Source organism: Eurosta solidaginis, chromosome 3 (assembly GCF_040869045.1).
Source record: "Eurosta solidaginis isolate ZX-2024a chromosome 3, ASM4086904v1, whole genome shotgun sequence".
Classification (NCBI taxonomy): Eukaryota; Metazoa; Arthropoda; class Insecta; order Diptera; family Tephritidae; genus Eurosta; species Eurosta solidaginis.
Window position 1 is genome coordinate 42,869,401 of NC_090321.1, and position 12,143 is coordinate 42,881,543.

The 12,143-nt window shown below is 40.0% G+C and overlaps 1 protein-coding gene across 4 annotated transcripts in view; it reads left to right on the plus strand.

Annotated features, from left to right (window-relative positions):
• chn (charlatan) overlaps nucleotides 1–12,143 on the plus strand; it is a 103,741-nt gene that overhangs the window by 35,636 nt on the left and 55,962 nt on the right. For 3 of the 4 annotated variants that reach the window (XM_067771508.1, XM_067771510.1, XM_067771511.1), the window contains exon 1: nucleotides 4,190–4,586. The exons of the other annotated variant lie outside the window; for it this stretch is intronic. The gene's annotated coding sequence lies outside the window, so the exon portion shown is untranslated. Of the gene's footprint in view, nucleotides 1–4,189; nucleotides 4,587–12,143 lie in introns of those variants that run through there. 4 annotated transcript variants of the gene reach the window in all.

A 12,143-nucleotide genomic window follows, 5' to 3' on the forward strand; every position in this document is an offset into this window, starting at 1 on the left:
TTTCGTCCGTGCTTTTTTCCGTTTCAAAAAAAAAAAAACTTATTACTTCCTTGCACAGCTATGTCCGGTGATTATTAAAGATGTCATTGCTGAATAAATTGTCGATGGCTATGTGATCGTCCATGATACTATTGGTGAATGCATCACTTGTATTTTGAAAATTTTTATTTATTAAACTTAATTTTGAATTTCCAATTGGGCATGCCTTGAGAACTTGTCTTAAAGCTTTATCTGACACATACATGCATACATGGAGTACTCGCAATTTTTGCAGGGTAGTAGACGCTGATGATACCTCTAGAATGGATTCGCCGTCGAAGGTACAATTCCCACTTTGAGTCGCACTTAACTCGTGCCTTACTAAGAGTCGTCTATATGCACTTTTAAATTGAACTGCGTTGGGATTGTTGTTAAAACCCCCTCTTGCCACAACTGCACCAAAAAGGGTTTCCAGGAAGTCTTGTGAAAGCTTATAAGTTAAAAGGTATGTCATGCCAACATTTTTAAGGTTCTCAAATAGTGGAAAAATATTTCTTAAAGCAACGATCATACCAACAAATCCTGTTTTCCGGCCAGATTGAACCAGAAGGGTGCCATTAGCATCTCGCAATGAAGAGATATATTCCTCGAATCCATGCGCGTGCGTCTTTAAATTGCAATATGATTTGAAAATTTTATAATACTAATGGAAAACAAAAGCTTACTTTTTCATTTGGAGACCAAATAGCCTAATGTACAATATTGATAGAAGCAAGGCGGCTTATTGAAATATACATATATTTAATCCCCTTTTTTACAAAAATTTAACGACAGCCTTGAGATTTTGTCTCCTTCTCTCGTTGTATATCTGTATTGTAATGTTTGACAGGCTGCACAATCCAGTAGTAGTGATATAGAAGTATTACATATATGCATAATACTGTTTTCACACAGATGCTTAATGATCTCATTTCACCTACTAATGAAATCGTAAATTTTTTGCTTTCACACAGAAGTAACTGCTCGATTAGTATGAAGGATGAAATGTCAAGCGAATAAAATGGCAATGCTATATGACAGACAATCATGGCGGAACGATACAAGGTGGCAGCATGGTGACATACCTACAAACAAAAAAAATTCCATGTACTTGTAAATTCGATGGACAAATGTCAAAATCGTACTGCGCCGGTAGTTGATGTATCAAATCAAATAAAAAAGTTTATAATCAGCTGTTCGATGCGGCCACCTTGTATCGTTCCGCCATGCAGACAATGACATTTACTTTGACAAATAACATTTTTAAGCACTGAACACACCAAAATCTAAGAAGCGGAACGCGGCCAACAGAGTTGCATTGTGCTTTTGACTTCATTAGGCATTCGATTAGCTACTAATGAAATAATTATAGATTCGAATTTTGTAGGGAAGATTGAGCTCAATAAGCGTCTTAATGTAGAAAACTGCCTTTATTATTCAATAAGCCGTGTGTGTGAAAATAGTATTAATGTAGAAAACTGCCTTTATTATTCAATAAGCCGTCTGTGTGAAAATAGTATAAAGCATATACGCCCCGTTCTACCAGATTGTTGAAAAAATTAAAAAAAGGAGCACTACGAAAATCGGAAGAGAAGCTCAGCCTAAAATCTCTTCGGGGGTTCGGCATAAACCTGATATTTAAAGCGACTATCGTGGTCTCATCCGGTATCTCTTTCCTGTCCAAACGCTGCAAAAAATTAGGCAATTGACAGATGAGATATCACACTTGTTTTGTCCACAATACTCTTCACTTATCAAAGTCACCCTCTAACATACCGGTATTCTGTTAAAATCTCACTTTCGTTCCACAGTGCACCTTTGTCCGTTGAATATTTTTGAATTTGTTTTTTTTTTTTTATTTGCGCTTTTGGTGGGTGGGTTGACGTTGCGTTGCTCGTGTATACAAATTCTTGTTCTTTTGTTGTTGTTTCACGGTTAACATACAAAAATTAGTTAGGTAGCTGTTAACACTGCTGGCGTCGCATGTAGCGTCGCTCTCATACGCGCAGCGTAACCAAAGCACACTATGGTGTATTGTTGTTGTTTTTTATGCGAATTTCTTTCGATTTTGTTTTGTTTGATTATTCGGCGTAAGGTGGCTGAATGGCAGTGTCAGCTTAAAGCCCCGTCACATAAGCAGTTTTTCATATCATCATCATCACCATCCTCCTCAACTCCTATTGGAGCATAGGGCCTCGACCACCGACTTAAATCTTATTCTGTTAGGTGCAGTTCTTGTGATGTCATTCCACGTATATCCTGCATCTTCGAGTTCTTTATCCACAGTTCTGCGCCAAGTTTTCGCAGGTGCACCAGGTCGTCGGCTTCCTTGTGGATTCCATCGCAATGCTTGTCTGGCTATATTTACTGGAGGTCATCTGAGAGTGTGACCAATCCACGACCATTTACGCTTGGTTATTTCTGTGGCAGCCTTAGGTTGATTTGTTCTAGACCATAAGTCGTCATTTGAAATTCTTTCCGGCCATCGAATTTTCAGGATTCGGCGCAGACATTTATTAATAAAAACTTGTAGACGTTTCTGAATTGAAGTTGAGCTTTTCCACGTCTCGCAAGCATAAAACAGTACTGATTTAACATTCGAATTAAACAGTCGAAGCTTCGTTTTTAAAGATATTTGGCTGGACCTCCACACGTTTGCCAGTTGCCCAAAAACCATTCTTGCTTTGTTTATGCGAGACTGAACGTCCTCATCTGCACCGCTCTTATTTGAGACAATACTACCAATATAAACAACGGACTCTACACCTTCGATTTCATTTTCGTCAACCGTAAGCATCAATGGCCTTGATGAAATACTATAGCCGCATCTTATGACTTTGGTTTTCGCTGTATTGATGCTTAGTCCGGCCTCCTTTGCATGTGTGTTGACAGCTTCTAAATTGTGTTGAAGGTCAGTACTTCTGTGGCTTAGCAGACAGACATCGTCTGCATATTCTAAATCCCCTAGCTGAGTGAAAGGTGTCCACTGTACACCGTGTCCACCATGTTCTGCGTTCCTCATAATCTCGTCTACTGCCAAGATAAACAAGAGCGGCGAGAGTATGCATCCCTGTCGCACCCCGCTTTTAATTTCGAAGGGTTCTGAGAGGCACCCATCGTGACTGACCCGGCACTTAAATTCGGCATACATTGCCTTTATAATGTTGATTATTTTATTGGGCATCCCTCGTTTTCGTAGTATTTCTCAAATATATTTCCTGTCGAGACTATCAAAAGCCTTTTTAAAGTCGATAAAAAGTAAATAAGCTGATGTTCTGTATTCACAGCATTGTTCAACAATGATTCGGACGGTATTTATTAGATCAACACAGGATCGGTTTTGTCTAAAGCCAAACTGATTTTCTGATTTTTCATATAGATGTGTTTAACACAAGCTTATGCATTATGAGTAGATTGCATGCATTTTTATGGAGAACGGCAGATTGAGAGACACTGGCGCCATCTGATATGGAAAAGTAGCCAACTCCCAAATTTTGCTACAAGTAAATCATAAGAAGAAGAATTTGACATTTGCTTTAGCTAGGGGTGTTGGCACACTTTACAAGTGAAATTATTTTTCCCACTGGTTGGTAAATTTTCTAACATTTTTCACAATTAAAAACTACAATATAACAATCGAATTCGGCTCAAAAAATGTTATCAAGTATTTTTGTTGTATAGGGAGAATGTTTATAACAGTGATCCGCGAAATTTTGAATGTGAATGGCCAAGGCGAAATAAACTGCAATTGCCAAGTCTGAAAAGCCTTCATATTTACAAACGCAACATCTTGGTGGATTGTGTCGATGTTATTGGAATGCAAAAGCTTTGATTGTGCCGCGGCCTTTAGCCTGCTGTGTTTTTCGATGGTGACTTAGATGTACGTTGGTTCTTAACGTACATAAGCATGTAGATATGTATGTATATATATACATATCTATATATTGTGTGCATGCTTGTTGATGACGGTCTCGATGTGCGTTTTTGTTGTTACACGAGGTTTTGTGTATGCATGTGCGGTTCTGTGCTGGGCTGTTGCTTGGAAATGACACTCAACGCCGTCGCCGACGCCGCCTCCACCGTCGCTGTTTTCTTCTTGCGTTTCTGCTGGGTTTCTCTTTTCAACGCCAACTGCTCAGCCTCACGCCAACCGCCTGCACAGTTCGTCGGAATTTATTGAAGTGAGTGGTTGTTAATGTTTATAGTGAAGCGGCAAAAACAAATCGCATGTGTTCTACAGCGGGATTCAATAGCAGCGTTTTTTAAATAAAACTTAACAGAAATACGATCAGCTTTTTGATATAACAAAGTTAAAGGGACAAAAGCCAAAGGACTTTTAAGAACAAATTATTTTTTTGCTGAAAAGTTTATTTTTGTGTGTGAAGTGAAAATCGCCAAGGTATAGTGGCAAATTGCGCCCGGTAAAAAATAACAACAATAAAAGAAATACTTAACGGTGCTTTGATTCATTATCAACCCCACCACCCCCTAAAATGTTTTCAGTACGCGGAAAAATTATGCAAAATTGGAATTATTAAACAAATTAAACAATTTTACTTGAAGAAAAGGTAGGTTTTAAATTTTCTTATTATTTTAACTAAAATTTATAAAAAAAAAAGAAGGTGATATGTGACCCGGTAAATGAAAGTTGGCTTATGACTCAAAAACAGACCGGGTCTCATATTTTAAAAGACCGTGCATTATTTTATATTAAATGGGTATCAAAAGACACGCTTCATTAGAATCCTAAAGCGAAAACTAATAATTCGATTTCTGCCAAAAGATATGTACATACATATGTATATGTACCTATGCAAGCGTATAATCGGTTCAAATTTTCATGTGGTTGTATTTTGCCAAACCCTGCAAAAATCGTTGGACCATGTGGTCCACTGGAGTACTTACCATTCTACTCCACTGTAATGCAGCAATGGACCAACTCATGTTTCTACACGAACATGTTGTAAACCGATCATTGCTCGTTTTTAACGATTGTAATCACTACACGATGTTTATTGGACTGTGGGTACTCCATGGATTACTCTGATATAATGCGGAGCTGGAGCATATGGTCCAGTCCTAGGACATCGCAATGTTAATTGGACCATATTTTTTGTATGAATTGTGGATATTTTTGGAGCACTCGCTTGGTCCATATCGAGTACTCCATACATGCATGCACGCAGTACTCGCGATTTTCGCAGGGAATTTGTTGTACACACACGCACACTAATGCAGGAAGGTACTCTGGGCGTATATAATTTTGATCCTCAAACCGGTGTTGGACCCACCCAGGGTTATTTTCATAAGTTGCGCCCGAAGGCCGCCAACGCAGAAAGGTGTTCTGTGCGCTAACGCTTTGGATCAGGCTTCTGATATTGGACACTCTTGTGGTCATTTTCTGTTTTTTTTTTGTAAATACCTTCCGACAGAAATAAAAATGTTTAATTTAACATCCGCTCACGGTGGTCGAAAGCGTCTTTTGAAAACCGTTAAATTATTTTTTATAAAAATTTGGTGGTGCACCGTTGTTGTAGTGATAAGGACATTCCCCGCAGATTTTGGGAGTGTTATCGATGTTGATGGTAGTTTGCAGGATGCATATCCGGTACGTTCCGGCAACAAGCGCCATTAAGGTACCAGTCGGACCATCTCGGCAACTATTTAGTATGACCACATGAAACCTTCTAGGTCGTACCACCCTCCCACCCTCTAGATCCGTGAGGAACTTGGAGTCGCCATAGCCTCGGTTGCTAAAGGATTAACAGGATTCGCCTCGAGTAGGTGAGGTTTACAATTGTGTTGAAGAAGCTGAAAATTGCGCTGGCAACACCTTGAAATGGTTACGCTACACAACCCCTTGAATCAATTTAGTATTTTATTAGCCTCTTACGATAGGCATACCTGCCGCTGGTAGGTTTGTTCTAAACCGCCTAACCTGCTGGGCTGCCGTCTTGTAAAACGTTACAGAAAAGAAAAAATATTTGAATATTTCATAAGATTTGCTTGGTTTCCACTTGTAAAATACAAAGTGACCCGCTTTTTCATAAAATGTCCGCTTCTACTTGGTCCCGGATGAGGTGTCAAAAGGCGCTTTTTGGATCCAAAATCGCGAATCTGGAAGCGAAATTAAACATTTTACTTCTCTCAGAAGGTATTTTTCAAAAACAAACCAACAAATTGCTCTGAACATCTTCAAGCCGGGTGGGATCCATAGCTTTTTTGCTCGGAACAAGCATCAAGCGTATTTTGATTTGTATACCGATAATTTTGGATGGGTTTGAGCTGAAGTAAATTATTACCCTTTTCAGACCTTTCCTTAAGTAACGCTACCAGTTAGGATTCCAGATAACATTAACATATGTGTGGGTATGATACTTGATCTCTCATTTCAAGCGCGTCATCAAAATCATTGCAGCCGACTTTAGCCCTATGGTGGACAAGGAAGAGTTCTTAAGTCCTACAGTGGAAAAATTCCGCCTCCAAAATATAACTTCAACCAAAGAACTGGAATTGATTGACTTTGCCGCTCATGAAAAATAGTCATATGTATGTAGTACATGGTTACTGTATAAGAAGATCCTGACTAAGGAACACGAACCCAAATCAATCAGGGGCACGTATATGCAACGAAGTTTCAGCAGATTACTCCAATCGGCTCCCTTATCTGTTTACTGAAAGCATTCTTTGACCTAACAATGTTACTAAACAGCGGAAGCCAAATATCGCTCACTCAAGTTCTAGCGAGTCCGCAAAATGACAGCTACATTGCGACCTGAGGCAGCAACGCGGGATTTATTGGGGCTTATCGAACTTTAAGAAGAAATACGAAAAGCATCGGGTTAAGGGCCTTATAATATCCCTAGCGTAGGTATGTATATCTGTCATCAGAGACGGCTTGATTGCACAGACCCAAAGGTTGGAGGGGTAAAAAAAATCGTGCCGGGGCAGTCGAATACATGTCCGAAAAAGAACTGCACAACATTCGCGACACTCCCAACTTTCGTTGAATGATTTGGCGCTACAACAGCAAGAGGGAATATGTTCGATGAGATCTAAATGCTGCAAGAAGAATATTGACCGGAATTTCTATCAGAAAATTGGGCGGATGATGAGAGACTTCATTACCAGGAAAAATTGCTTTAGGAATGATAATGGCGACCTTCCAACTATGTACAGTTTATATTCCCCACCCACTCAGAATTGTTAGATGTTTAGAAGAAATCATTAACATCTGCTTTGGAAATGGACAGCACTAAGTTGTTCACAGAAAAACAGAATTGTCCTTTGGGGTAGTACTTTGCCGGATACAAGTCGTTTTCTAGCCCGCTTTCTACGGGACCCATTTCTTTTGAACTGCCTTACACCCTTAAAGAAAGAAACACCGGGCTGAACAACACGAAAGCGATGAGATTCAGATGCTAAATGTACAGAAATGAATCAAACGAATCCGGCCTCCCAGGCTTTAATATCGTGGGTAATTTCTTCAGGGATGATAATGGAAACCTGACAACGTTGTACATAGTGTCCTAAAGATATGGAGATACTATTACTTACACATCGCTAGATAGCGAATCCGAAACCCCTACCCCGCCATCCCACTAACTTAGTAAACATGGCATAATATGTTGTGTTTCATTTGCGTTCATTTTAATGGGAATTTCGAGGGAAGCTGAAAAGACGGTAAGAAGGTATCAATATAATGTCCTTTCCTGTATATAAATTAGGTTCTAGCCCACCTTACGCGGGCTCCAATTTTTTGAATCCTCGAGCCAACCTCAGTTGGCTCTGCCAAGAGAAATACCATCCACGGGTTTATTCTAAGCTTCTTATACCGATGGGGAGGCATTCGTTTCGCGCTTAGGTGCTGGTCGAAATACGCGTCATTAATCATAAACCACGCGTCGTAAACTCATATACCTCATAGGTTTTACGACTTTGTACCCCGTCCCCCTTTCCTAGTTGCTCTTTAGCCAAAAATTAGTGTGGCAGTATTTTTTAGAATCGCTACATATGCGAGGGGAGAAACTGTACTGAACTCCATTAAAAGCATCTGCCGAAATCGCATCCGTTCTTGGTCAAGTATAGAACCGGTCATACGTAGACTTCACTGTTCTTTGAGCTTCTCAAGGAGTAGTTCATGGTTGAAGCAATCGTCACTACATACAGCTTTCGGAAAACACTTGGAACCTTTTATATATAAAATAGCTATAATTGTTTTTTTTTTATATGCAGAGAGTTTAACAAAAAGTCCCAAAAGTTGTTGGTATAGTTTGTGATCTTCCAGTCCACTTCAATATACCAACAAAAAGAATTAAGTAAAAAAGAAAACATTAACATCCTTAATAACTACCCATACGAGTTTTACTGCAGTTTGAAGTTTGTAAAATTTATTGCAACGCAATCACACATACAAAAATTCCATTCATCTTTGGCCATAAAAATCCTGTCCCAGTTTCTTACTTTTCAAGGCCACAAAGCAAACAGCAAACACACCGCAACTAATCGTCACACTTTTTAATATTGAATATTTTGCCACACAATTTCCACAGCATTTCATTCTAAGAAATAACAAATTTTAGTTTTAACACCTCTCCGTGTGGGTTATTTACTTGCTAAGCAAATAGCATGCTGCACCGTTTCGGCTCGTCTACCTGTTTGAGAACTCTAAGCCCAAACGCGCTATCATAATTCAAAACAACCCAGCAGACACCAGATATGAGGTTGCCTGTGCGCCAAAGCAAATGCGCATATTTTTTCATTTTCTCTTCGTTTCATATTCTCCCTCTGATAGGTGGTTTTGTGTTACTCCGCCAACGACAACGCACCGACGCACCAACGCTTTGACGGAAATTGCTTGTTGCTTCGGCGTCACTACCACATTTTATCGCTTATATGCTTTCGACTCACAACTTTCCTGTAGCAGCTGCAAACCCACAGAGGAGACAGTGGAATAAAAAAAGCAATAAAACTATTATGCAAACCTCCCCAATAACCAAGCCGCTGCCAATGCGTAGTTGGTTGGTTTGGTCATAAAGTTTTGTTTCTGGCATCGTGAGCAACAGACGCGCCACTGCACACATGCACAACTTACCCACACCCTTTTCATTTTTGGCATAAAAGGGGAGTGCTTCTGTCAGAGGGTTATGCGGGGCAGCATTTGCTAGGGCGCGTAATCGTTCAATTTACCCTACGGTATCTAAGCGGAAATTGCAAGAAAACTGAAGTTCTGCATAAGCAATGGTTACTCTGTTCGGTAATTTCATCATGCTCCCTTTATTGTCGGCGAAACTCGTAGGAATTTATGTTTGCATGTGTCCATTTCTAAATTTCGTCATGTCTCTTCACCGCCTTCAAAGAACCATATCTACCACCCGCTGGTGCACAATCTAACTTCGACTACCTGCATGCACACATTCACTCATTCAATATTAGCAAAGTTTATGCCTCACACATGCATGTAATTTCTCCTTAAGTCCATACTTGAGCTCAGTCAAACAGCACAATTTCTTTGTCTCTTGTCTTCTTTGGCCAACTAACTTCGCATGTCTTCCTCTGTGCGTGTGTTTTCTGTGTTGTCTGCTTTGCCATTGTCCCTATCTAATCGCTAACATGTTGGTCTGCATATCCTATCTACCCTCATCTATTCGTTCTGTATGTTGTCTTACCCATTTCCTTCCCACTCGTCTGCTTCTTCGTCCATTTGTCAGTTTGTTCTTTCGTTGTCTCTGCTACATTCCTCCACCTAAATACCCTCCTCATGCGATCCTACCCTCTACTCCTCTAGTGCCCTCCGTTTTATCGTTTCCCCCTTTTACAATATTCGGTCGACCTTTTGAAAAATGTGTCCGCCTGTCCGTCCCACTAGCTAACCTTCTATTCAGTTTAACAGCACACCATCAAAGATCCATCCGCCTGCCTTTTGTATATACACTTCTAGTAACGACGCCGGTTTTTTCTTTTCATATGCTTTGCCGCCGTCTGTCTATTACACTTTCTAGGCCCTTCTCATGTTCGTGCTCAACCTCTGTAGGTATGTATGTGGTGTTGCCACCACCGTCGCTGACTACCCAACAATCCCGCCATCTCTAGCCACATACCAATACTATTAGCATCGACTTTCGTCGTTACTGCTGCTTACGCCTCGTCAGCGTCAACAATCCAAGTCGTGGTCTTTGTTGCTTTCAACATTTTCCACCCCAGAAATGCTGTTGGCTTGTCTTCTACTTTTGCGTGCCTTGCCTGTTGGTTTCACGCTTGTCACAAAAAAGTCAGACAAAAACTAAAAACAAAACAGCAACCCAGGCACCAAGGCATTCCTATGGTTGTTTTGCTTGCCTTCGGCGTGTGTTTTGAAAAATATCCAAATATTTTTTGTTTTGTTTTGTATTTTGTACGCTCTTCCTTGTTTTGCGTTTGGATTGGTATTTTGGTGCTGCGCTTTCATTTTTGTATTGTTTCTTCTTTTTTTTTTTTTTTTGTACCTTTCTCAATTTCGTCCCATTTTTTTTGCGTGGTTATGTTGTGTTTTGTTTATGTACCCCCTTGGGTTGTTCTTTACTTATTTAAGCCGAAATTGAGATGATCGCTTTCAAGTACATAGTTCTTTTTCTCCAAAGTAATTCCCAAATTGAGGTAGTAGGTGAGTTGTTTCTACTGTCTGCCTTTCGAAACATACTCACAATACTAAATTGATTTGGGCCAAACCTTAGAGAGCTGTCGAAGCGCCTACAGTTTTCGTAAGAATTTATGTTTTTTCAGAGGAGAATTTAATTGTGCCTTTGAGAAGTACTTAAGTCGTCCCTGGACAGATATTTAATCTACCCTTCTCAGAGCATATAATACATCTCGAAAAGTAGTATGATTTGGAGAAAAATCACCGTAAATATCCTGGGGTGGCTTTCCGTAATTCGATATCGATCAAGAACGAGTATAAAATAATCGTTTTCGCTTTCCGTAACACAAATTGTCGGCGCGTCGTATCGAACGTTCGATACAAACTGTTCGATACCAAATTAGGTGTCGAATTGCCTTTTTGAAAGTTATATTTTTATGTTTTGGTGATTTTTTAGGGAATGATTTTTTCTTCAGGGATTAAAAAATAAACGCTATTTATAAAAGAAAATGTTTTGGTAGCTCCAAAAACTTTCTAAACAGCCTTCGAAATCTGCAAACGAGAGAGATAATACGAAGATACGGGAACTAAAATGGCATCATCGAGCGTTCGATATCGACTTGAAGTATCGAATCAACGAGTGTCGACTATCGAATTACGGAAAGCCACCCCTGTAGAATTATCGCGATTAATGGCTCCCTTGCTCATGAGTCACTAACTTTTTCTACACACAAATTGCATGACCGAAACATCTAGGGGGTTTTCGGTGGATCCGATTTCTGTTTCTCTTGTTTCTTCGTCAAAATTGCATGGAATGTCTTGTCATTTAATTTATAACGAATGTGCTTAGTATAGACCAGACGTGCTCTCGCAATAGCTCTGCTGGCTCTTTTTGGCTCACAATAACATAACTGTGGCTCTCAGTAACTCACTTGGAACAAAAACGAAATTTTCGGAATAACAGCAAGATATATAAGGGCAACCAGCTTTGATAATTCTACCGCGCCAGTTCGTGTGAGAATATGAAAGCTTGTCTGGTTTTATATCGTGCAAAATAGAGGATGTCAATTTCTTTCACTGGACTGGCTTCTTTCACTATCATTCCCTTACTTGCCCTTCATGTTAGATGATACAAATAAGAAGGTTTGATGTGGCCGAACGTCGGGAAAGAAAGTGCTTGTATCCAAGCATACCGGGCTCATAACCGGCAAAGCTCAGGTAGTTCGGCAATGCTTCCCGAACCCTCAGTGAAGCGTTATTTTCTCAAAAACACAATAACACTCCGCAAGTTTCGAACTGGGTCAAGTAAAATTGTTCGCACGACAATAGGGCCAGTACCTAAACATGCTAGTACTGCACAGAAGCGTGCTGGATTCATATCCGGTAAGCAACTGCCACAGATATCGACGTAGTGGAAAGAACATACTTCGTTGATTGAATGAGTAGCACATTTACGGACCAGAATGGTTTTCGATAGGCAGCTGCAGTTTACTGCAGAAAAAGATGAAGT